The 24234-nt window shown below is 38.9% G+C and overlaps 1 pseudogene; it reads left to right on the top strand.

The window, feature by feature from the left end:
* The window catches only part of LOC127660309 (golgin subfamily A member 7B-like), a 52019-nt pseudogene extending 40587 nt beyond the window's left edge, over window positions 1-11432 (top strand).
* The last annotated feature ends 12802 nt before the right edge of the window (window positions 11433-24234 follow it).

Here is a 24234-nt window from a genome sequence, read left to right as displayed (position 1 = left end):
TTTTTCAAGAACATTTATTAAACTTCAAGAAGTTTAATTTAATCATCAAAATGGTGTCTAATCAATAAATTCTTAAAACGTTTAATAAGCTGTCTTGCTTGTGATAAATTGCTTTATTACTACAGTGAATAATACATTTTACAATACACTTGTAATATATTTGTATTCAATTCTTTACTTAATTTCTTCAATTTCAGGCATCCAGCTTTTATTTTGAATCAGACATTTATTATGAAATTTGTTTTTTGCCGGAGACATCACTTTACTGGAAAAAAAGTTCGCAACATGGCCCAGTGTTTGTTAAAGACTTTCAAGTCACCTCTGATATCTAATCTGTTTACACTGTCCTTTGAGTCTGTCGAATGAAATGTATGACACAGTTTTGGAGTGTTTGTATTTCAGATTATTTTGAAATGTAATGTTTTAAATTCTATTATGTAAAGCACTTTGGTCAACTCTGTTGTTTTAAATTCTATATACATAAAGTTGAGTTGAGATTAAAGCGCAGTGTAACGATGTTAACAAACAGGGAGAGATGAAGGTGATGAAGTTGAGATGAACCCAAGTGCAGTTTTATTCTTCAAACGTGAAACCAGTATCCCAAACTACAAAATGTGAATGAAACAAAAACAAGAAACCATGGACCTAACTAAACTTGAAAAAACTAGACGCAACATGGCATGACTTGACTATGGTTAGAACAACACAACTAAATAACATGCACACTGGCTTGACTAAACTTGAACAAAACAACAAGGTTACATATACAATACCTGACAACCGACAAAGGCAAACATGAGAGTTTAAATACACAAGACATGGGTAACAAAGGCCAATGAACAAACAGAACTCTAAAACAAGATAACAAGACAATTAACTAAAACCAATGACAAACTAGAACTGAATCCAAGTAATCAAACAATGAACCAATGAAAACCAGACACATGAACATGGAGGGAAAACAGGACATCACATGACTGGGGAACAGGAACTTTATCAAGAAATTTCAAAATAAAAGTACACAAACAAAAGATTTACAGGGAATATGTCACACGCAGATGCTGTGATTTAATTATATAAATATATAGTTTGCATATGCTGTGTGGTTCAAAGTGGATAGTGCTCTGCTTTGTCATCTCAAACAACGTGAATGATTCTCAATGTCTGTTGAGTTTCTAGTGTTTGAGCTGTTGGATTTATACATTCATTTAAAGTATGCAGCTCATCCACGCTAAGATTGCAGCCTTCAGCTGTTAAATAAATCACACTAATACATGTCAATTGAATTAATTTCCATTTCAGTGTACAAGGAGTAACAGAGCATGCATTCAAATTAAGCCTGTGAGCATTTAAAAGCTGTGGTGTGTCAGACATACTGCGTGCTGGCACTGGATTGAGTTGGTACTACAGGTACTGCAGTACTGCCTGGTTTCGTTACATCTTTTTACACAGGTCACCAGGTTCGTAGCGCAGCGCGCTAACCGCTACACTACCGCTCCCCCGTGTGTGTGTGTGTGTGTGTGTGCGCGCGGGTGTGTGTGCGCGCGGGTGTGTGTGCGTGTGTGTGTGTACACACACACACACACACACACACAGAGCTCTGGAAAAAATTAAGAGACCACTCCAAATGTTCAGTTCCTTTGGATTTACTAGTTGTAGGTATGTGTTTGAGTAAAATGAAGTTTTACTTTACAACTTTAAAACAAGTTAATCTTTGCACGCTTTCCACCAGTTTTTCTGGAATGGAATGGCTACCATACATGTAGAGATGCTGATTTAAGAAACATTGGGAGCGGTCTCTTAATTTTTTCCAGAGCTGTATATATATATATATATATATATATATATATATAAACATTTCATCATGATAAATGCATGTAATTTGTTGCATAAGTGTGTTATTCTGTGTGCTGTGCTTTGTCATAGAATTTTTGTTCTGGAAGATATTTGTGTGCTGGGCAGCATATTAGCAGCGCTGTTGCGTTCACCTTCTGTGAGTCATTACTCATTCTGAAGTTTGTTCATGGCCACTGAACTCTGAACAGATCAGTTTTCTTACCCCTCTTACAAACATCTCATCCTCTTTCACGGCCAGTTCTGTAGATTAGAAAGCAAAGTGAAAGAGTAATGCACAGTTTCACCCCACTGGGATTGAGAAACACATACAGCATTTGCAATGCCCACTTGAAAGTAAAATAAAATAAGAGTTATCTAAATAAACTCATAATATATGCCTTTGCTATTTTCACAAAGGACAATTTACAGCATGAAATTGTGCCCCAGTCTACACGCACACACTTATACTGTATACCATTGAAGATAGTAAAGAAAGTTAGTAATAGCAAAGTTATGAATTGGGTGATTGATATTACAAGCCATTTTACTTCCACAATCAGCCATATTCCCAAATTAAACTGTTTAAATGAGAAAAAATTTAAGATGGGACGTGACTGTATCCATTGTTTATTGATTGGATTGTGAAAAGGTGTGTTACATACCAAAATGAAGCCAGGTGGTTGGAGGGAAGGGGTTGAAAAATGAATAGTGCTGTTAAGAAAAAAGACTGATTTGAAAAAGTTAATATAATGAACATTCTGTGATTTATGATGCTTGCCAAAAAAATTAAGAAAAAACGTTTTTTTTGTCAGAGCACATGAATGCTTCTAAACTTCTGTCAGTGGAGAAAGATGCTTTTTCCAACATAATTGTGCAGTTATAGCCAGATGGATCGCAATGTGAATTCGGTGACAGTAGGTCGAAAATGATTTAGCTTTCGTAAGTCTGTTAACCAAAATTCTAATCAATGCCCCCAGTGGCAAGAGTTCGATGTGTTTTTGAAAATACAAGGGATGCGAGTGCTCCTGTTTCCTAGTGAAATTTCCAGAGTTTTGCAAAAAAGCAAGTTGTATTTTTAGTTAATTGATGTAATACAGTCAACAGGAAAGCATATTTAATTAGCTATACCACCAACACCCAAACCCCAACCCTTAACCTGTCAGTGAAGTAAACATTTTAAATTGCTTAATTTTAGAGTTAAAATACAACCTCAGAATCAACCTAAACATTATTTCTATGAATGCTATTACTTCCTGGTTTCCATGTGACCAGAACCCGTATCTTGGAGGCTGTGCCAGAGGTATGTTGATCACATCAGAATTGATGTAAAATCTAATTGGAGTTGGTGCTTCTCAGTAATTCGACAAATTTGGGTACATTGGGTACAGGATACATTTACATTCGTAAGCAACTTGTTGGTTTACAATGTGATCATGTTGTTATGGTATCTAACAGTAGGGGCTAACGGCCAAAGCTGACCAGCCAAACCTTTACCTCCTGGCTTGGAACAATCAGCAGAAAGGTTTTTCAGAGGTGGAGAAAGTCTATATATTTTGATAGAAGATTACGAAGACAAACATTTGGAGTAATCATGCACAACTGAGAATAGTCACTTTTGATTATAAGTTGATTATAAGACTTTAACCTGTTGATACGCACCCCCTTTTTGAGCACAATCATGAAAATGGCATACCTGAACTTCAATGGTTGTATTTTCTGGACCCTTTGGAGTATGGACACAGTTGTAGTATATTTTGAAAGAAGACACTCTGGGCTTCAGAATTTATATATGTTTTTATTTTTTAAAGTTAGAGAAGCTGAAGTTTATAGAAATGGAATTATTTTGTGCTGAACATGATTTATAATCTGAAAAAACTATAATAAACGTGCCAAGACAACCCAGAAATACAATGTTCTCAAAGCCTCAAGTCTAAAGAAGTTATGTTTCAAATTTGAAGATGATCTATCAAAAAATTAGGTTCCTGCAAGCTTTTTTCACTGGAAGCGTACAGAGTAAAATTAAGGCTCCGCCTTTCAAGACAACACAAAATCTGACTGCACTGCTTGGTTATTCTGAATAAAACTACAACACATTTTTTAAAATAGACTTTGGAGACACGCTCTAATATATAAGATATTATACAGTTTTACAACATGAATGCTGCTCAGATTGCATAGTTTACGATATATCATGTAAACAATGGAGAATATAACAATATTTCTCAGATGCATCCCTTTTATGGACAAAAAATGCTATTGGATGTTTTTCATTTTTTTTTACATTTCTGTTTGTGGAGCATTGCTATCATGAAACAGAGATCGGATATCAATGTTGAACCCCTAGACCGTTGAAAAGATGTATAATTTCTTAACATTAATTACATTTATAGACGGTAAACTATATAATAAATGTATGCAGAGTGATGTCACTACCGCGTGCGGGCGATTGCGTATCAACAGGTTAATGGACAGCCACAGATGTCTTTGAAAAAAGTGTGTTTTTTCATGCACCTTCAAGCAATCCATCACACGAAATCACTCAGCAGGCTTCTTAATATTAAAATACATGTTGCACTTCTCATAATATCCACCAGGTGCCGCATGGATACTTGAGTAAGAGCTTACGCCCCTTTGTCCAGGTATAGTTACAGGTCACCTGCTGCATCTTTTGTGGGCGCATCATACAGTATCTCATGCACATTTTAATTTATAACCTTGTAAGAAAGGTATTAGAAACGTTTAAATGTATATGCTACAATTCGCTCTGATGAGAAACGCTGAACTGCAAAGGTGATTGAAAGTGAGGCTGATTCTAATATGTGTTCCAAAGTGTGTGCTGCTATACGTGTGTACTGCAGGGAGGCCACAAGTTCCTTGAACAATAGTATTAAGCTATTTTAAAAGATAATAACTTTTCATGTGCTCTGTTTATCCTCCTCACCCTTGTCACTTTTGTACCCCTCACAGATACTGAAAAAGATCAGCATGTATATCCAGGAACAGAACGAGAAGATCTATGCACCCAGAGGTTTGCTCCTCACCGACCCAGTCGAGCGGGGCATGAGAGTGGTATCCTTTGCAAACAGCCCAGGACATTTTTCTTTCTTATTATGTTGTTTTAAAGCAATGGTTGGCACCACCTTGAAGAATGGAGCATGATTCAACTGTAAACTTTACTCAGTCTGAATCCTTTTTGTTTACTGAAGAGGCTTCTGTTCTTTTCTTTGTCACTTGTACAAATATATTTTCCCATATCCCTGTTTCCTATTTGCTTCTGGTATTCCACAAAAAACATGATGGTTTATATGTAGTTTGGCAAAGCATTATACCAGTCAACACTGTTGTGATTGTGCAGCTCCTGTTCTTTCCAAAATGGTAGGTCACACTTTTTCCTAAATGGCCCTTTAATGAAAGTCACATAACACACAGTGAACATCACATCACCTGCAGTCGTTCAACCGAGGTGACACCTTGATATGATCATACAGAGCTGAGTGGAAAATCTGCCTTATATGTAGGCTCGTCTACCCATTTTCCTGCATGATGGTTGTAGCTAGGAAACTTTGTGAAACTAACAAGCGCCTGAGGCAAGAACTGATTAGAAACACTTTGTTTCTGTGGTTAAAGAATAACTTGGAAATAAAAGGAAAGTTTGTCAAAAAAAAAAACTGCTTAAAGCAGGTTAAAGGTCTTGTAATGTGTTTACTGTACATCTGCTTGACAGTAGTAGTTTGAAATCATCCACATTCCTAGCCAGACTCAGAACATCCATCAGAATATTGGAACTTTCAATTGTCGGCTCCAGGAAACCTTAAGTCTGAGTGGTTTGAAAAATAATCTTAATAAGCCAGAACAGGCTGAACGACTGTGCCAAGTTTGGTGGACATAACTTGAAATCTTGAGGAGTAGTTGCAGTCATAAATTTTCAATGGAAGTCTATTGGATTTTTGAACTGGGAAAACCTCATGATAGGCCTATTACTCATGATGTGACACCTTTCACAATTCATATTCCATAAAGATGAGGAAAGAAAATAGCATTACAAAATCTGTTTGCTTTTGGATTTTCTCCCCTTTTCTCCCCAATTTGGAATGCCCAATTCCCAATGCACTCTAAGTCTTCGTGGTGGCGTAGTGACTCGTCTCAATCGGGGTGGCGGAGGACAAACCTCAGTTGCCTCCACGTCTAAGACCGTCAATCCACGCATCTTATCACGTGGCTTGTTGAGTGTGTTACTGTGGAGACCTAGCGAATGAGGAGGCTTCACGCTATTCTCCGCGGCATCCACGCACAATTCCCCACGTGCCCCACCGAGAGCGAGAACCAGATTATAGCGACCACGAGGAGGTTAACCCAACGTGACTCTACCTACCCTAGCAACCAGGCCAATTGGCTGCTTAGGAAGCCTGACTGGAGTCACTGGATTCGTACAAAATTATTTGTAAAAACGATAGATTTATGCATTCTCAGGTCTGTTCCATACATGGCTTGAAAAATTATGTCGCAAAATTGCAATTGCCCAACATCATTATGTTTGCATTGAATTCACTGTCTTTTATTAAAATGGAAGCAGTCTAATTTGTCACATCGCTTTCATTGTGGTTTAATTGAACACGTCTGTATGACCTAAAGAGTACAAATAACGTGAAAGGCATGAATACAATTCACATCGAACACCTAAATGCAATATTCTAACATTACCTGACATTAAATTACATTAAAGTTAAACTACACACAAAAATGTCCCCGGAGGCCAAATTGTTACCAAGCAACTCCTAATGAGATGGGAAATATTGCTGCATTGCTGATGTCAGAGCTTTTAATATTTGGCCAAATACTTGTAATTTTACTAAGATTGGGCTTAACACACAGTCGTACCACAATTGCCTACTAGTTACCTTGGCAACCTGTTCTCTTTTTACTGCTTTACTCAAGCACTTACTGGAGTAACACATTTTCACCTTTTTTGTAGAAGCTCACGCTAAGATGTAAGTTTAAGCACTTCACAGCAGCAGCAAGTGTCGCCATATTTCCATTGTAAACCATAACTGTTTTCAACCCTACTGAGATGCAGGAGTGGGCTGACATGAGCACTCTGTTTTTCTCTCACAAGTAAGTGTGTGCATAATGCACAAATGTATGTGTCCACGTGTGAGAGCTTAAGATAGGGGTAAGGTAGAGACATTTCAGATAATATAGAAACTGTTGTATTGATCAAGTGTATCTAACTTTGATAAAGCTCAAGCCTTTTTGGCTAGTTCGAAAACGTCACCTCAGATCTAGCAATGGAGCATGTGCTGCTTTTCGGCATTGGAGTAACAAAGTAATGCATGTGTGTGTGCGTGTGCTTGATTGCAAGGAAAAGGGAGGGGTAGTGCGGTGCTTTCCAGTGTAGCTCTATGAGACTGATTAGGGCAAAATACATTGAAACATAAAAAGTTTCACATTTGAAAAGTTATTTCGGCTTATAGAAACTGTTGTATTGATCAAGTCACGGGGATTAGTCTCTATTTGTTGTTCATGACACGAGTCTCAGTGCGTGTTTGTGTGTGTGTGTGCATGCTCGTGCATATGTATGTGTGTGAGAGTGTGTAAGTGCATAGGAGTTGAGGAAGTGCAAGGGCTCTTTTTAACCAAAATTGAAATAAAAGTAGGATTTTTTACATTGTTTGATGTTCTTAACTGATTTACTTTAACCAATGTCTTTGTTTTAATTGGTTATTTTGTTGTGGTAGCCTGAACAGCTCTCAATTACTAATTTGGTACTAAAAAATCTTTTGGCATTATATAAAACACAGTTGAAAGCTATTTGGTTCGTTAAATGAAGCTTAACGTTGTGTTTGTGTTTGGTTTTGAGTTGCCACAGTAAGCAAATAGACTGGCATGTCTTAAGGTCAACATTAGGTCAAAAATGACAAAAAAGAAACAGCTTTCTCTAAAAACTCATCAGTCAATCATTGTTTTGAGGAATGAAGGCTATACAATGCATGAAATTGCCAAAAAAACTGAAGATTTAATACAAAAGGTGTACACTACAGTCTTCAAAGACAAAGGACAACTGGCTCTTTCTAGGACAGAAAGAGATGTGGAAGGCCAGTTGTACAACTAAACAAGAGGATAAGTACATCAGAGACTCTAGTTTGAGAAATAGACCCCTAACATGTTCTCAGCTGATAGCTTCATTGAATTCTACCCGCTCAACACCAGTTTCATGTACAACAGTAAAGAGAAGACTCAGGGGTGCAGGCCTTATGGGAAGAATTGCAAAGAAAAAGCTACTTTTTAAACCGAAAAACAAAAAGAAAAGGTTAGAGTGGGCAAAGAATCATAGACATTGGACAACAGATAATTGGAAAAACAGAATGTATGGATCTTAACCCCATTGAGCTTTTATGGGATCAGCTAGACTGTAAGGTGCATGACAAGTGCCCGACAAGACAACCACATCTATGGCAAGTGCTACAGGAAGCGTGGGGGGTTTCTGGACAAATTGACAGATAGAATGCCAAGGATCTGCAAAACGGTTATAGTTGCACGTGGATGATTTTTTGATGAGATCTCTTTGTAGTTTAAGAACTTCTGAAATATTTTTCTAATTTTAATAGTAATTTTTCACATTATTAATGTCCTGACTATTCATTTTGATCAGTTGAATGTCACTTTGGTGAATAAAAGCAAAATCTGTACTTTAGTCCAAACTTTTTGCCGCCAGTGTATATGTACTGTGTGTGTGTATATATATATATATATATATATATATATATATATATATATATATATATATACACAGTATAAATATAAAACATTTATCATACATAATGACATTTCAACATTTTTTAAAGTCTTTCGAGAAACTTGCGGCCACACTTAGGGAAAATCCTGATGTAGATAGGTCTGGGTGTGTTCCCTTACACTTGACATCCATTATGTGTATATCTGACCAAACACTGGTCCATAATCTTCAGGTATAACATTAAGCAAACTCTCAAAACAGCATCCAGGAACATATTATTCATTGGATCCCACAAGTTTGGGTGATTTCTTTTAGGAAATGAAAATCTATCCAGTAGACCATCAAGCATGCTTGGCAGTGCTGCTTCCCACTCTTCCCACTGACTACAGGTCCAACTGGCTTTGGCGTCCCGATCATTAGCTCACAGACCTACAGAATCCAACCAACTGTCATTTCAGGTCAATGGGCAAACAATAGCTGCAATTCAGGATCTTCCACACTGACCAGTAGTATATCATCGTAGGGCTTTGGTTTAACACACAGTAAAATTGGTGTATTGAACGAACTAGTTGATTGGTTTTCACAAATGTTTCATATTCTCAACATCTGATTATTTAGGTACTGTAATGCCATAAAGTAGTTTAATACATGTCTTCTAGAGCAATATGATCTGTTTTGGGTGAGAAACAGACCAAAATGTACCTCCTTTTTCACCATAAATCTGGTCAGACTGCTTTTCACCCAAAACCGAATTTATCACTTCAGAAGGCATGGATTAAACCACTCAAATCATATGGATTACCTTTATACTGCCTTTTTGGATTTTGAAAGTTTTGGACCCCATTGACTTGCATTGTATGAACAAACAAACATCATGTATCCTTCCAAAAATCTTTGTGTGTATTGGGAGTGGTGGTGGCATAGTGGGCTAAAGCACATATCTGTTAATCAAAAGGACGCTGGTCCGATCCCCACTGCCACCACCAATGTGTTAACTCCAGGTTGCTCCGAGGGGATTGTCCCTGTAATAAGTGCACTGTAAGTCGCTTTGGATAAAATCGTCTGCCAAATGCATAAATGTAAAATGTATTCTGCACAACAAAACTATTAATATGAATTTGAGGTGGCATAAGGGTGAGAGAATTAGGGCTGCATGATATTGGAAAAAACTGACATTGCGATATTTAGTTTTTCTGCAATATATATATGTGAAAAAATACAGGACGACTTCACCAGATGACTTGAATAGCTCTATTTGAGAAGAATTAATTATTCTTGAATGACTGGGTTGATTTTGTAGGGAACTGCATCTTCATGTAAAATTTTAATTAAAAAAAGAAACTGAAAATGACTTTTTACTTTTTGACTTATTTTGGGTAGTTTATTTTATTGTAATAATTAATACACTGTTTAATTCACCATGGTCCCATTGTATTCATGTAATACTCCTCTATCAATTCACCCTAAAGTTAATGATCTAACATGTTATGATTTTAATAATGCATGTTGCTTACCCTAAAATAAAGGGGCTCATTTGTGAATGAATCCAGGAGATTACAGGAGGCTTTATCTCTGTACTCCAACCAGGTTAAAACAGAGCATTACACTAAGGAAGTTTCTTTATCCCAATAGGGCATTAATGTGAATGACAAAATAAGTAATTTATCATTGTATTACATTACAAATTAGATTACAAACCTTTTTTTTTTTTTTTTTTAAGAAATGTAAACAATAAATATCTTTTAATTTAAACCCTTTGGGGGGTTGGGTTGCAGCTATACACCAACCCTGAGTGGTTTACAAAAATACAACATAAAATAAAATGTTTATAAAAGAAATAACTTAAAAAACAGTTATAGCTATTATAGTATAATAGCGTGATTTTATTTCATACCGCTTGTCAAGCGACCAGATCATGTTTTTAAAACCCTCTTAAGGGTAAACATGTTAATTGGTACCATGTCTTTCGCAAGGTGAAATGTTACTGAATCTGTGATTTGTCTCTGCCGTTTGGAACCTTTCTCGTATGATGTAACATTGGCAAAGGCATCTGAAATAGTTTTTTGCTTTGGACGGCATTTAGATCTGGCTTTGCACTCAACATACAAAGATTTGTGGTGCTGACTTAAATGATCAAACAAATTGGTCGTGTTTCCTCGTGTTGTGGCAACAACTGTCTGTAGACAAACTATTTCCATATAAGTGACAATGCATTTAATTTTGCAACCAAATCCTCAATTTCTTTTCGCCTGTTCCTCGCTCATCATTTCATCAAGCGCAAGCAGAGCCTGCACTTCAACAACGTGCATCAATGAACGTTTTTTTTCTTTTTTTATTATAATAAACTCTGTGTATCTATGAACCCATTAATCGGAGTAAATTACGTAATATCAGACAGATATAATGCTACTTTTCCTATTGGGAAAAAAATATTGTAGACTAAATGTTTATCTTTCTACATCGCACGTTCTGCGATGTGACAATTGCAGATGAGCACATCGCGATGTCGATTCTGAAACGATATATCGTGCAGCCCTAGAGAAAATGATGAGAAAATTATACATTTTATTTCTACTCCTTTAATATAAATAGCTTCCAACTAGCAATAGTAATTAGCAAAACATGGTTCACGACTGTGACACAAACTTCCTATTTCAATCACAGGAAAAGAAATTGTGCTCATCAAGCAATTTTGTGAGGTCTAATTATTTAACTTTCTTTAAGAAGCACTGGTTTGCTACAAGATTACAGTGTGTAGCCCTTGACTGTGACTGTCCAGATAGAGATCTCCATTTTTGAAGACAGTGGCTCCAGCAGCTCAAGCACCAGTAGGAGTTCTCCATCCAGTACCGTGGCTCAATGACTGGAGGAGCAGCACCAGGGGTACGGGTACAAGCTGGCCAATACGCTCCCCAAAATCCGCATGTTGAAACATGAAAGCACCAGATTTTAACAAAAGAGAGTGAGAGCATAGCTTACTCGCTCTCTTCTTCCAAACAACAAATGCAAAGCCAGGAGCTTTAACTTACACAGATTTCACTTTCCCTATCCTCATTTTCTTTATTTCCTCTGCATTTCTATTAGTGACAGAAAAAATCTTTGTGCTGAGTTCATCAAATACCCTCAATGCTGAAATGATATGGGTTAGCAGATAGGTATAATAAACAGAGTGCAGACGTTACACCAGATTTACTTTACTGCAAAACCCAGTGAGCTGCCTTTTTGCCTTCTTTGGCATCTTCATAATTGCCTTGGAACCTTATAAAAGACTGATATGGAACACTACATAGATAGCAACTATGCACACATTAAAAAAAACTCACATACAATTAACTTTAATAGAGTTTGGTGTTAGCATGTTGCTAAGCTAACAGTGCAAAACACTACTAAGCATAAATCTGACACAAATGTTTGGTAAAAATAGTCCGTTTTTAATTATCTTATACTGTTTTTATTTGTACTTTTGATACAATATTTATACATACAGTCAGGAATACAAGAAATAAAGTTACACTTAAGAGAATAAACACACTTTGTGATATATCACAAAAGAGACAACAATTCGTTCTGATGAGGGATCAGGAATTTAAAATTTTTAATTTGTTTGTTAGTTTATAAATTGTGCCTCAGTCACTGGCACACATTCAAAATCAGTTTGTTTACTTATATAAATATTACATCTGCATTGGCTTGTTTAATATTAATATTATTAATACTAAATAAAACGAATAATTAAAATGTATTAAATTAAATTGTTAATATTGTTGGTAACACTACAATAAGGTTGTTTTTGTTAACATTACATAGGTGCACTCACAAATTTTTTATATTAAAGACATTAATTGACATTTTTAAACATATATATAAAATCATGTGCACTCATATGAAATGAAGAATCCTGTCATATCAGTAACCTTATAAAAGCTGTTTTATTCTACATGGAGAGTGTCCCCTCATGGGGGCTGCCATGTTGAGATCACATGACCAGTCAAATACTACTTGCTTAATCTCAGTAACCAGCCAGTTATTGGACACTTTCACTCTTGGATTAAACTAATCATGGCTGACTGAAAACTAAATTTCTACAATGGAATCTGTGACTGAAAACTATTGATTTTGAATGATTCTGCATCCACACCACTAGGTGTCACTGCAAGTCCTAGATGACACAAGCAAAAAGTTACTGAATGCACCTTTAACTAAATTAGTTAACATGAACTAACAATGAACAATACTTATACAGCACTCATTCATCTTGGTTAATGTCAATAAAAAAAAAAATCATTTTATAAAATTAAAAATGTTATGTTAACATCATTAACTGCATTATGAACATGGTCTTTTATTAACTTGTTAAGTACTTAATTTAATTTATTGAGTATTTTAATTAACATTAACCAAGATGAATATATGCTTCAACTAATTATTGTTCATTGTTAGTTCATGATATGTAATGCATTTACATACTGTATGTTAGCAAATAGAATCTTATTTTAAAATGTTACCATATAGTTTAATATTTTATACAATAATATTACATATATTTTTTAATATTAACATAAAATATTATCTTGTTTCTGTCAGGCCCTTCAGTGGGCCTCTCAGCTTGAGGCCCCTGGCACCAATTCCATCCAATTCCATAATCCGTCCTTGCCCATACATTGACTTTGAAGCTAATTATGTTCAAATTGCCCATTCCATAATTTGTCCTTGCCTATACCTCAGACTTTGGTGCTTATTTGGTTTGGACAGTGAGTGTGCTCTTTCTCTCTCTCTATTTGTACCCGGCTTACTGGGCCAAAATTAGCATTGCCTCAGTTCACTGACAGTCTTAACCATGTGCAGTGCCCGAGGCTCATGTTCTCTACTTTTGTTCCACCACACACCTGCACCACAGAGCTTCATTGATTGTTGTTGTGGACAATATGCCCAAACAAGAAGAGGCTAGCCCTTCTGGAATCGGTTAGCTTATTTCTATATTTATTTTTTATGATAAAATCTACCTCCAGTTGTTGCTTGTCTAGGGAGCTAAGGAGGGCAGTGTGGAGAGGAGCCAGTCAAACATGTAAATGAGCCTTAGATAAATTTTATTTTGACTGATAAGGTTCAGAGAATATTGACTCACCAGCTGTTCAAAATCAGTTGTGAGATTTTGTTCATAGCATATTTGCAAGACTCTCAGACATAATACGGTACATGAAAGAATGCACACTAAATATTGTCTTGAAAGGAATAACAGCCCTTTCCATGATTGGGCATATTGATTTACCTTTAGGTTAGATGTTTTTATAGAATGTAGAAAGAATTCTACTTAAAAATCTGTTCAATTGTACATAAGAAATATTCATAGGCTGTTAAGTTTGGTCATCCATTATCTTGTAGCATTTCCCCCAGTTTGGAATAAAGCAAACGTCTCGGGTTACATGTGTAACCCTTGTTCCCTGAAAAAGGCGGAACGAGATGTTGCGCTGCTAAGCGCTACGGGGGGACAGCTTTCGCTGTGAGCCGAGCTGAATAATGTGTGGAACACGTCAATGAACATTGACCGGAATTTATAGCCTCGGCTGATGTAATCATTAGATGCACCTGAGGCCAGGCTATAAATGGATACGTCACCAGGTGTCGTCAGATACTTCTTTTTGAAGAGCAGTCCTGGGACGTCCCAGTGCGGCAAAGCAGCGCAACATCTCGTTCCGCCTTTTTCAGGGAACAAGGGTTACACATGTAACCCGAGACGTTCCCTTTACAAAAGGCTTCACTACAATGTTGCGCTGCTAAGCACTACGGGGAACGCAATACCCACGCCGCCGCACTTGGGGCTGTCCAGACCCCTACAGTTGTGCAGTGTACTCACAAAAACGCGAGAGGTCTCAGACATGAGCTTGAGATGTCGACTCAAGGGCATAAGAGCCCGGAGTAGCATAAACATCTAAACCATTAATTTTTTGATGAATGTGTGCGGAGAGGACCAGTCTGCCGCATCACAAACTTGTTCAGGCATGAGCTGAGATGTCGACTCAAGGGCATAAGAGCCCAGAGTAGCAAAGCATCTAACCCACAAAGTTCGATGAATGTGTGCGAAGAGAACCCTATCGCAACACAAACACAAACGGAGAGGACCAGCCTGCCGCATCACAAACTTGTTTAGGCATGGGCCAATAAAATTTGATTAGTGTGTGCGGAGAGTGCCAACCTGCCGCACCACAAACTTGTTCGGTGTCAACTCAAGGGCGTAAGAGCCAAGAGTGGCAAGAACATCCAAACTATAAAAGTTTAATGAATGTGCACGGAGAGGACCAAACTGCCGCACCACAAACTTGCTGCAGAGGGAGACCTCTAGCCAAGGCTTTAGAGGAGGAGAGCCCTCTGGAAGAGTGCGCCCTAAAACCTACTGGCGAAGCTTGACCGCGCGCCTCGTAGGCCCGGGCAGTAAGGTCCCTCACCCAAAGTGACAACCCGGTCACGGCTTCAAAGTGAAGAACTGCTGCCCTGACTTTACGCCACTAGTACGCTGCTCCGGCATTTACAAACGGCAGGGAGCAGAAGGCTTAGAGAATGATTGGCCAAGGGTCGAGAAAGGCACCTTGGGCAGGTAGTCAGGGTGAGGGTGCAAAGAATGCTCTTGGTTCTACCTGGGGCAACTCAAAACAGGCCGGCAAAAGAGACAGAGCCTGTAGGTACCCAAGTCTCCTTAGAGACGTAATTGCCATATGAAAAACCATCTTGAGAGTCAGAAGTCTACCAAACGCTGACTCTAGAGGTTTTAAAAAGGGGGGTCTTACCCTATGAGAGGTCCTAGCAAGGATGCCTCTTAGAGGGCACCCCGCCCACCAAGGCGTGGCAAGCCGAAGTGGAAGCCACATAGAACCTGGCAGTGGCGAGGCAAGTGCCCGCTGACTGTTCTTTCCACAGAAAATCCAGAACTGAAGCAAACTGGCAGTTAGCTGGTTCTGTAATTGAACTTATTAGAAGGAAATGCATGCAGGCGCATTTGTGCCATGTATGCGCCACCACGATCAGCACCCCCGAGGGGGGGGACTGGGTGACTCGGGGAGAAGTAGAGGAGACATTGCGCTATCAACAGAGGCGAAGAGGTCCTCTTCTGCCCTGTAAAATCTACCCAGATCAGTTCCAAGGGAGGGAGCCCTAGCACTTGCAATGGTCTCGATAACTTCAGGAGAAAGCCCTGTGAACCTCAGTTGGTCCCTACAGGGGCCAAGCATGAAAGGTTTCACAATTCGGGCCGGGGATGAATATGTCCCCTGAGCCTGAGAAAGAAGGTCCTACCTGTTTGGAATCGCCTAAGGCGAGCCGTCGAGGAGAGATATTATCTCCGAGAACCATATCCTGTTCAGCCAGCGCAGCGCCATTAATAGGAGGCAAGACCCTTGCTGGTGAACATTGCCAAGACTCCTGGGAGCAGAGAAACCGGGGAAAGAAACGCATACAGACGCATTCTGGGTCATGTATGTGTCTTAACGTCCAGACCCAAGGGGGCTGGGTGATTTCAGGGAGAAGTAGAGGAGACATAGAGGCGAAGAGGTCCACTTCTGCCCTAAGATCTCACCCAAACTTGTTCCAAGTGGAAAAAGCCCGGCATTTAAAAAGGTCTCGATAACCTCAGGAGATAGCCCTGTGTACCTCAGTTGGTACCCTTAGGGGCCAAACATGAAAGATTCCACAGTTTGGGGCAGGGATGAAATATTGCCCTGTGCCTGAGACAGAAGATCCTTCCTGTTCGGCATCGCCAAAGGCGAGCCGTCGAGGGAAGAGATTAGCTCTGAGAACCAAGCCCTGTTCAGCCAGCACGGTGCTATCAGTAAGAGGCAAAAACCCTTGCTGGCGAACTCTGGGCAACTACTACCTTAGGGTGGAGTTCTTAACTCCCCCGTTGGTATTTTCTGTCTGGACCGTAAATCTGCTCCCATATACAGGCATCCAGGGATATAACTGACCTGAGTGACAGGAGCTTGCCCTGGGCCCTAAGGAGAACCCAACGTGTCAGAAATACAGCTGACAAGAACGTGGGTCTCCTTGATGATTTATGTAAGAGGCTACCGCTGCATTGTCCACCAAGCACCAAGACATGGCAGCCTCAGTAGGAGGTATTTCAGGGCCAGAAATACAGCCATCAACCCGAGACAGTGACTGTGACAACCGAGCTGATCGACCCTCCTATCCCCTTAAGCTGGACTGACCACTTAAGGCAGCTACCCCGCCCATCAGGGAGGTGTCTGTCGTTAGCAGCCTGCGACAACAAGATGCACCTAGAGTGGGACCCAAGGCAGAAAACCGGGTCTGAACCACATAGAAAGGGAACGAAGCCTGAGGCGCCGAACCCTATTTAGCCTAGGGGTTTTGGCCCTTGGAAGAATCCCCTGGCTTTTGGCCACAACAAAAACGGTCTCATGAGCAGAAGGTCCAGAGGGATCACTGTGGACGCATTCGCCCTGAGACCTGGAAATCATTGATACTGATAACAGTGCAACCTTGACCTAGCCTGACTTTGCTCAGGGTGATCTATATGGACTCAATCCTAGCGGGAAACAGTTGTGCCCGCATTGAGATTTAACTCCATACGATGCCCCGATAGACAGTGTTCTGAGTGGGAGAGAGGACGCTTTTCTTGGCATTGAGCCTCAACCCCAGAGAAACAGATGAGCTAAGACGATGTCCCTGTGCTGAACTGCCAGTTCCTGGAACTGCGCTAGGATCAGCCAGTCGTCTACATAATTCAGAATGCAGATGCCCCGGAGTCGCATGGAGCCAGCGCTACATTATGCATTGTGAATGTGCGGGTAAAAATGGCTAGGCTGAGTGAAAGAACCTGACCCTGGATGACTTCGCCCCCGGAAGTGAACCTCAGGAACTTTCCATGTTGTGGCAGAACTTCTAAATGAAGTATAGAAGTGCGTCATAAGATCGATGGTGACCAGCCAAACGAGTTGCAGGACTTGAGACACGACCGTCTTGACAGGCATCATCTTGGACTTGAACACCCACGGGTATTTCAAGCTTTAAGATCTAAGCCAGATGCCACCCCTCACCCTCCATGGGTAACGGGAAGTATTTAGTGTAATAACCTAACTCTCTCTCTGGAAGGGGAACACATACCATGGCTCCTTTAACCAGGAGAATGAGTTTTTGTTTTTACAAAAAAAGAAATCCGGTTTACGGTAGTGAGAACACGCCGTTGAAACACGGAAAAGCGGCGAGTGAATTAAATCCTGACGCCCTTATAAGACCCACAGAAAAGAATATATCCGGCAGGAGTTTCCACGCTGCCAGGATCTCTGAGATGGGTATTATATTTTAACACTTCCTTTTGAGGGGTTGTCGGGTGTTTCGCGTCCTGAATAAGATGCAGGACCAGTGAAAACACCCAATTTTGATGGAAGCCTCTGCAACCCGAAACACCAAGAGGTGGCGGGAAGGGGGGGGCTTCGAGGGGGTACCGGGAGGGGTGAAGTGAAACACGCGCCCGTCCCGAGGGAGCTACCCCTAATCTAGGTGCAAGACCGTCAGGGTTTTCTCTTGGGTCTTGCTTCGGGCTGGCAAGGGCGGCGAGACTGTCCCCAATCCCTGGGAGGAGGAGCACGACTCGCCACGCTTTGTTTTTGAGCCTCCCTTCAGTCAGGACCGAGGCGGTCTGCGGCTTGCTCATCAGCGCAGGACCCACACTCAGGTCGCCCAGGGGTCAGCCTGGTACGCCTGTAAAACAGCATAGTGTGCAGAGCAGCACCAGCCTGACCTGCTGCTTGATAAGCCCTTCCCACTAAAGTGGAGGTTGTCCTACAAGGCTTTTAGGGGAGAGAGGACTTCTAAGTGACGATGCCGAGCCCGGCGAGAGATAGCCCATAGCGTCTCTTCGACCGGCGGCATCACTGAATACCGGCGTGCCTCAGCACCCACTATAGTCGAATATAATGACGCCGAGGGTATGCTGAACACGGGAAGGAAATATATATATATATATATATATATATATATATATATATATATATATATATATATAATTTTTTATTGTTTTTTGGGGGGGGGATTCCCCATGAGCGAAAAAGCTCTTCATGGAGGTTATCAAAGAAGGGAAGGGACCCATGAGGCGTTCCCTTTCTTATACTGGGAGATAAAATATATATATAGGAGCGTTTGGGGGTCTCTTTTTCACGTGGCCAGTCCAATCTGGCAACCGCACGAGTAACAACATCGAGCAATTTCCTCCGTAGATTTTTTTTATCGCGGACGGAAAGCTTGGAGGCGGGAAGAGAATCGCGATCCACCTCATGACCCGAAGAACCGTCGAGATCATGTGTGAAGGACCAGCTGGGTTTGGGGAGAGAGTGAGAGAAAAGGATCAACCCGTCTCTTGCTCCTCAGCTACATCCATGCAAGAGCCCCACGAACGATTTTTATTTATTTTTTTTCGTGAGTGCTGACTCCCGGAAGCAAGCGAGGCGAGCACGACGCACTCTGCCTGTTAAAGCAAATCGCAGTGCTCGCACCCGCCCTGCTGCAACGCGAGAGCAGCGTGCTCTTACCCCCAAACAAATAGAGCAAAAACTGATGTGTGTCGTCTTCAGCTATAGAGCGGAAGAGGGAACACGCACCGCTTATGGCTTTCAGTCATTCTCTCTTTTCTAAACAGAAGAGAACAACGTTCACTGCACACTGCCTAACTGATTCTAACTTCTAACAGAGGAAAGAAAGTTTTGACAGGGTTTGTGAAACACACAGAAACAGAATCGCTCTGAAAAAAGAGTTTCTGACGACACCTGGTGACGTATCCATTTATAGCCTGGCCTCAGGTGCATCTAATGATTACATCAGCCGAGGCTATAAATTCCGGTCAATGTTCATTGACGTGTTCCACGCATTATTCAGCTCAGCTCACAGCGAAAGCTGTCCCCCCGTAGCGCTTAGCAGCGCAACATTGTAATGAAGCCTTTTGTAAAGGGAACATGTAAGTAATTGTTCAAAATGTAGGGAACCAGAAGTAAGAAAAAATTGGTCATTGAAAACCCCATATTTATTCGCAACTCATCTATAGCAGACGGCTGAACATACAGTTTCGGAAGACTTAGAATATATTGCACAAGTCATACAGACTTCTTTTATTATGCTTTTTTGATTATTTTTTTATTTACCTTTTTGGAGCTTGGCAGTATAAATAACCATTCACTTTCATTGTATGAAAAAGAGAAGCTCAAGCTATATTTCTATCCAAACAAGCTTGTTTTAGACGTACATGGAAGGAAACATTCCTTTTTATGTTATTTGTATGTTAAAGTTGATGTGTGTTATTTTTTCATGTTAAAATTATCTTGCATTCCAGCTTAATGGAGGGTCGACTATACAGTATAATTAAGCCTTTTTATAGGTTGAAAGTACTCTATTAAAGGAGGGGCCAGTTCAGCCTGAGAGAGCAACATTGTCTCAACCTATACCGTGAGTTTAGGGCAAAACTATCTGTTTGTACAACCAATGGAAGACAGGGAGTTTTCTGGAATCTGTTTAAAAATGAAAGTGTTGCAGAAATTACACATTTTAATTTAAAGGTGTTTCCTCTTATTATTCCTCCACTTTTTTTCTTCTTTATTTTATGCCATTCTTTTACCCTTTATGTTCAGTTTCCCATCTGGCTACACTAAACTCACCTTCTCTAGTGTTTTCCTTCAGCTCAGTCACACATGTCATCTTTAGTACTGTACTGAAGTACACACAGATCTCCTGTGCCTGGTGCCTTCATGTTTCACTGGTGTGGAGATACCCACCCTGGCGCTGGTCTATCGGGACTGCGAACTGCCAAAGAGGCATCTGTAAATTGTACATGACTTGCACTATTAACGCATGAAAGAGTTTCTGTCTAGATGTGGACTCGTTGTTTGGTACCATTATTGAGTGAATGAAAACTGTCTGCAGTTGTTCTGTTATGACAGAACCGTTCTCGTGTTGAATGATGGAACTGGTTTGTTTATTTGTGATATATGCAAGGTGGAGAACTGTATGTGAATTAAAAAAGTGTGTTAAAGTCAACATGAAACACTGCTGGCAACCAATTTTATTTCCGATATCTGATGCCCCATAAAGTAATCTGTGTGTGTGTGTGTGTGTGTGTGTGTGTGTGTGTGTGTGTGTGTGAGCGTGTATTTATCACTTTGTGGGGACCAAATGTCCCCATAAGGATAGTAAAACCCGAAATTTTTGACCTTGTGGGGACATTTTGTCGGTCCCCATGAGGAAAACAGCTTATAAATCATACTAAATTATGTTTTTGAAAATGTAAAAATGCAGAAAGTTTTCTGTGAGGGTTAGGTTTAGGGGTAGGGTTAGGTTTAGGGGATAGAATATAAAGTTTGTACAGTATAAAAACCATTATGTCTATGGAAAGTCCCCATAAAACATGGAAACACAACATGTGTGTGTGTGTGTGTGTGTCTGCGTGTGTTCATATATGGTTTTCACTAGTAAAAAAACTTCTACATATATGCAACATATACACTATTTAAAAAATGGTAGGAAATTTACAGTTTTCATGTATATAAAATATATAAATATATAATATATAATATATATATATATATATATATATATATATATATATATATATATATATATATATATATATATATATTAGGGCTGTCGATTTAACGTGTTAATTCAGTGTGATTAATTTTATTACGCAATTAATCGCAATGCACCCGGACCGTAATTAGGAAGATTCCTGAGAAATGCAAGCTTGTAGTACCACCTCTTTACTCCAGAGGGCAGTAAGTGAAACTTCAGCTGTATGAGCAATGCGCAGTTTATACATTGAAGAAAACAACCCTTCAGTAGACAGTATAACACAGACATGTGTTAAATTCTTGCGTTCAAAACACTTGATGGAGTTTTATTAAACTATATTTAACTTGACACAGTGACCTAAAAATGTAATGTTTATGACGCAATGCACCCGAGACACTACACAAGCATGTCTGACGCAAATGTTCATTGACGGGTTCTTAAACAAGCCCTCATAATAAATCACCAACTGATTGACAAATTCACTTGTGAAATGAATTGCTGTGAACTGTATGCCAATGATTGACTTATGATCAATAATATGGTAGTAAACAATACATTGTATTCTAAAGCCACTTTTTGTTTTGTCTTATCAATGATTAACTCTTCTTCCACAAGAATATAATGCATTTTAATTATCTGAATATTATATATATATATATATATATATATATATATATATATATATATATATATTATACATTTTTAATATTTTAAGATAAATATGTAAATAACCATGTCATTAATTTGACAAAATATTTTAATCAATTGACAGCCCTAATATATATATATATATATATATATATATATATATATATATATATATATATGTATATAGATGGATGGATTGATGTATGAATGGACGGACAGATAGATAGATATACTGTATATACTTTATTCCGCACAAGATATTTCCAAGTGAAATAGGTTATTCAACTAGAGCAAATATGCTTCATTGGAGTTGATTTTATCCATCGGGAATTCACGAGATCATGAAAAGTGGTTGTTACATATCAGAATGTACAGTAAGAGGGATTCACGTCATCAGCCAAAAAAGAAAGTATTTTCAAAAGCAAAGTAAGTTATTACATTTTGATTAAATATTAAAAAGACAGACATTTTTTTTACAAGACCAGAGCAATAAGACCAGGAACGTGCATTAATAAAGTAAAGAGTGTCAATTTAGATTTTATATTGATATTAATATTTGTTTGGCTGGAAGGGCATTTTTAGGTTGCTCAAGAAAGTTTTTACAAGTTGTTCTGCAAAACCTACGGAGCCCCTTAGAAGACGGCAGTATTTATTTATTATTTTTCTGAAAAAGTTTTGCGTGCCCACGCGTCAGTTTAGCATTCTCTCGCAATACACATGGTTTTATTACAGTAACCATATTTTAACCATGATATTTGTAGTGAAACCATAGTAAAATAATACAGGAAAATGAAAACTATGGTAATAAAAATCATAATTTTGTGGTTATTTTGGTTTTACTATACAAATACCATAGATTAATGATTAATGGTTTTACTGTAGTAATATTATAGACTGAAGTAACCATAGTTTTTGGTGGAAACCATGGTTTTACTATAGTAATTTTGTAGTAACTATGAAAAGTATGTACAGTTTTAATACAGTATACTGTATCCATATAGTAACCATGGTTTTACTATAGATTAGCCATGGTTAATATTGTACTTACTATGGTTTACTACAAATATTACTGAAGTAATACCATATTAAATTGATTGCGAGGGAACGCAAAACTATTGCGATGACACACAAAACGTATTGTTAGGGCACACAAACTACTGCAAGCGAACGCAAAACTTATTGCAAGGAAACGCAAAATATAAGGGGTGTGGCAGGGCGGAGGGTGGGGCCGGGTCGTGATTCTTCACACACGGTCCCTCATCAGGCTAATCAAGCCTCCGAGAGGGATAAAGGCAGACTGCGGCGGATGGTGCAGGAGAGAGAGATAGTTTACGGACATGTCCGTCGTGTGTGTGTTTGTCTTTTGTTTAAGTTGATCATTAAAATATTGTTTATATCGTCAGGCCGGTTCTCGCGTCCTCCTTTCCGTTGAACTGCTTTACAGGGGCTTTGTACATTTACTCCCACAACCCATTTTGACAAAAACTGACTGGAAATCTGAAATGAATGTTTTTTGAGTGTTTGTCACAGAGACAGCTCTGCATGGTTTTACTGACTGATTTTGACTCTTATGATGGAGTGTAAGGGGCTCTTAATACAACATTTAGGGTCTGAAAGGGCCCCGGGCTATTCCATACCAATCAGTAAAACATGACATAAAAATGTAAGTTTCATTAAAAAGACATACATTAAAACACCAAGTGTTTATATGGACAAGCCTTCTATTTTGGTCAGGCCATACATAATTCATATGACATGTTAGGCAGAGAGTGGCTTATCAGCGCCATGCCATGGGTCTTCCACAATATTCACTTTTCATACATATACATAGATATATATATATATATACATACAAACATTTGAGCATGCATGTGTGCATACTAAATGTCTCCTAAAGGAAAAAGATTATATATATTGAAAATATATAATAGTATAAAATACTTTGATATGGCCAAATTTACATACTACTTTTGTATTGTAGATTATGTTGTTTTAACCCAACTGTACATAGGTTATTACTTAAAAGAAGTAAAAATTGTCATGGCTTTCTAATGTTTAATCATAGCTTTCCATTAACTATTTATACTTCCTTTGGGAATACTATCAAATGTGTGTCTCATTGCTGCTACAGAGACAAATGTGTTATATTATATCTACTAACATACGTTGGAATTAACATTATACAGTCTAACAACTGAACAGATATTTTTGCTGTTGTTTCTTTACTACTGTTACATTGCACTGAAAGTTTTTATTTGACAATTTATATAAAAATGTATTTGTCTCCCAAATGTCTGGATGGTCTGGATGTAAGCAAGTATTATATTCTTCTTTTGTCAAGAATGCCAACCAAAATAAAATGTTTTATTCCTCTGGAAACAGATCAGCTGAACTTTTTCCCATCTGATTTTTTTGGGCATGATGTGTGCACTGTTAATGAACATTGCTTTGTT

The sequence above is a fragment of the Xyrauchen texanus genome, chromosome 20 (assembly GCF_025860055.1).
Source record: "Xyrauchen texanus isolate HMW12.3.18 chromosome 20, RBS_HiC_50CHRs, whole genome shotgun sequence".
Lineage (NCBI taxonomy): Eukaryota > Metazoa > Chordata > Actinopteri > Cypriniformes > Catostomidae > Xyrauchen > Xyrauchen texanus.
The sequence above is the reverse complement of the archived record's forward strand: the minus strand, read 5'-3'. Positions and strand labels throughout refer to the sequence as shown.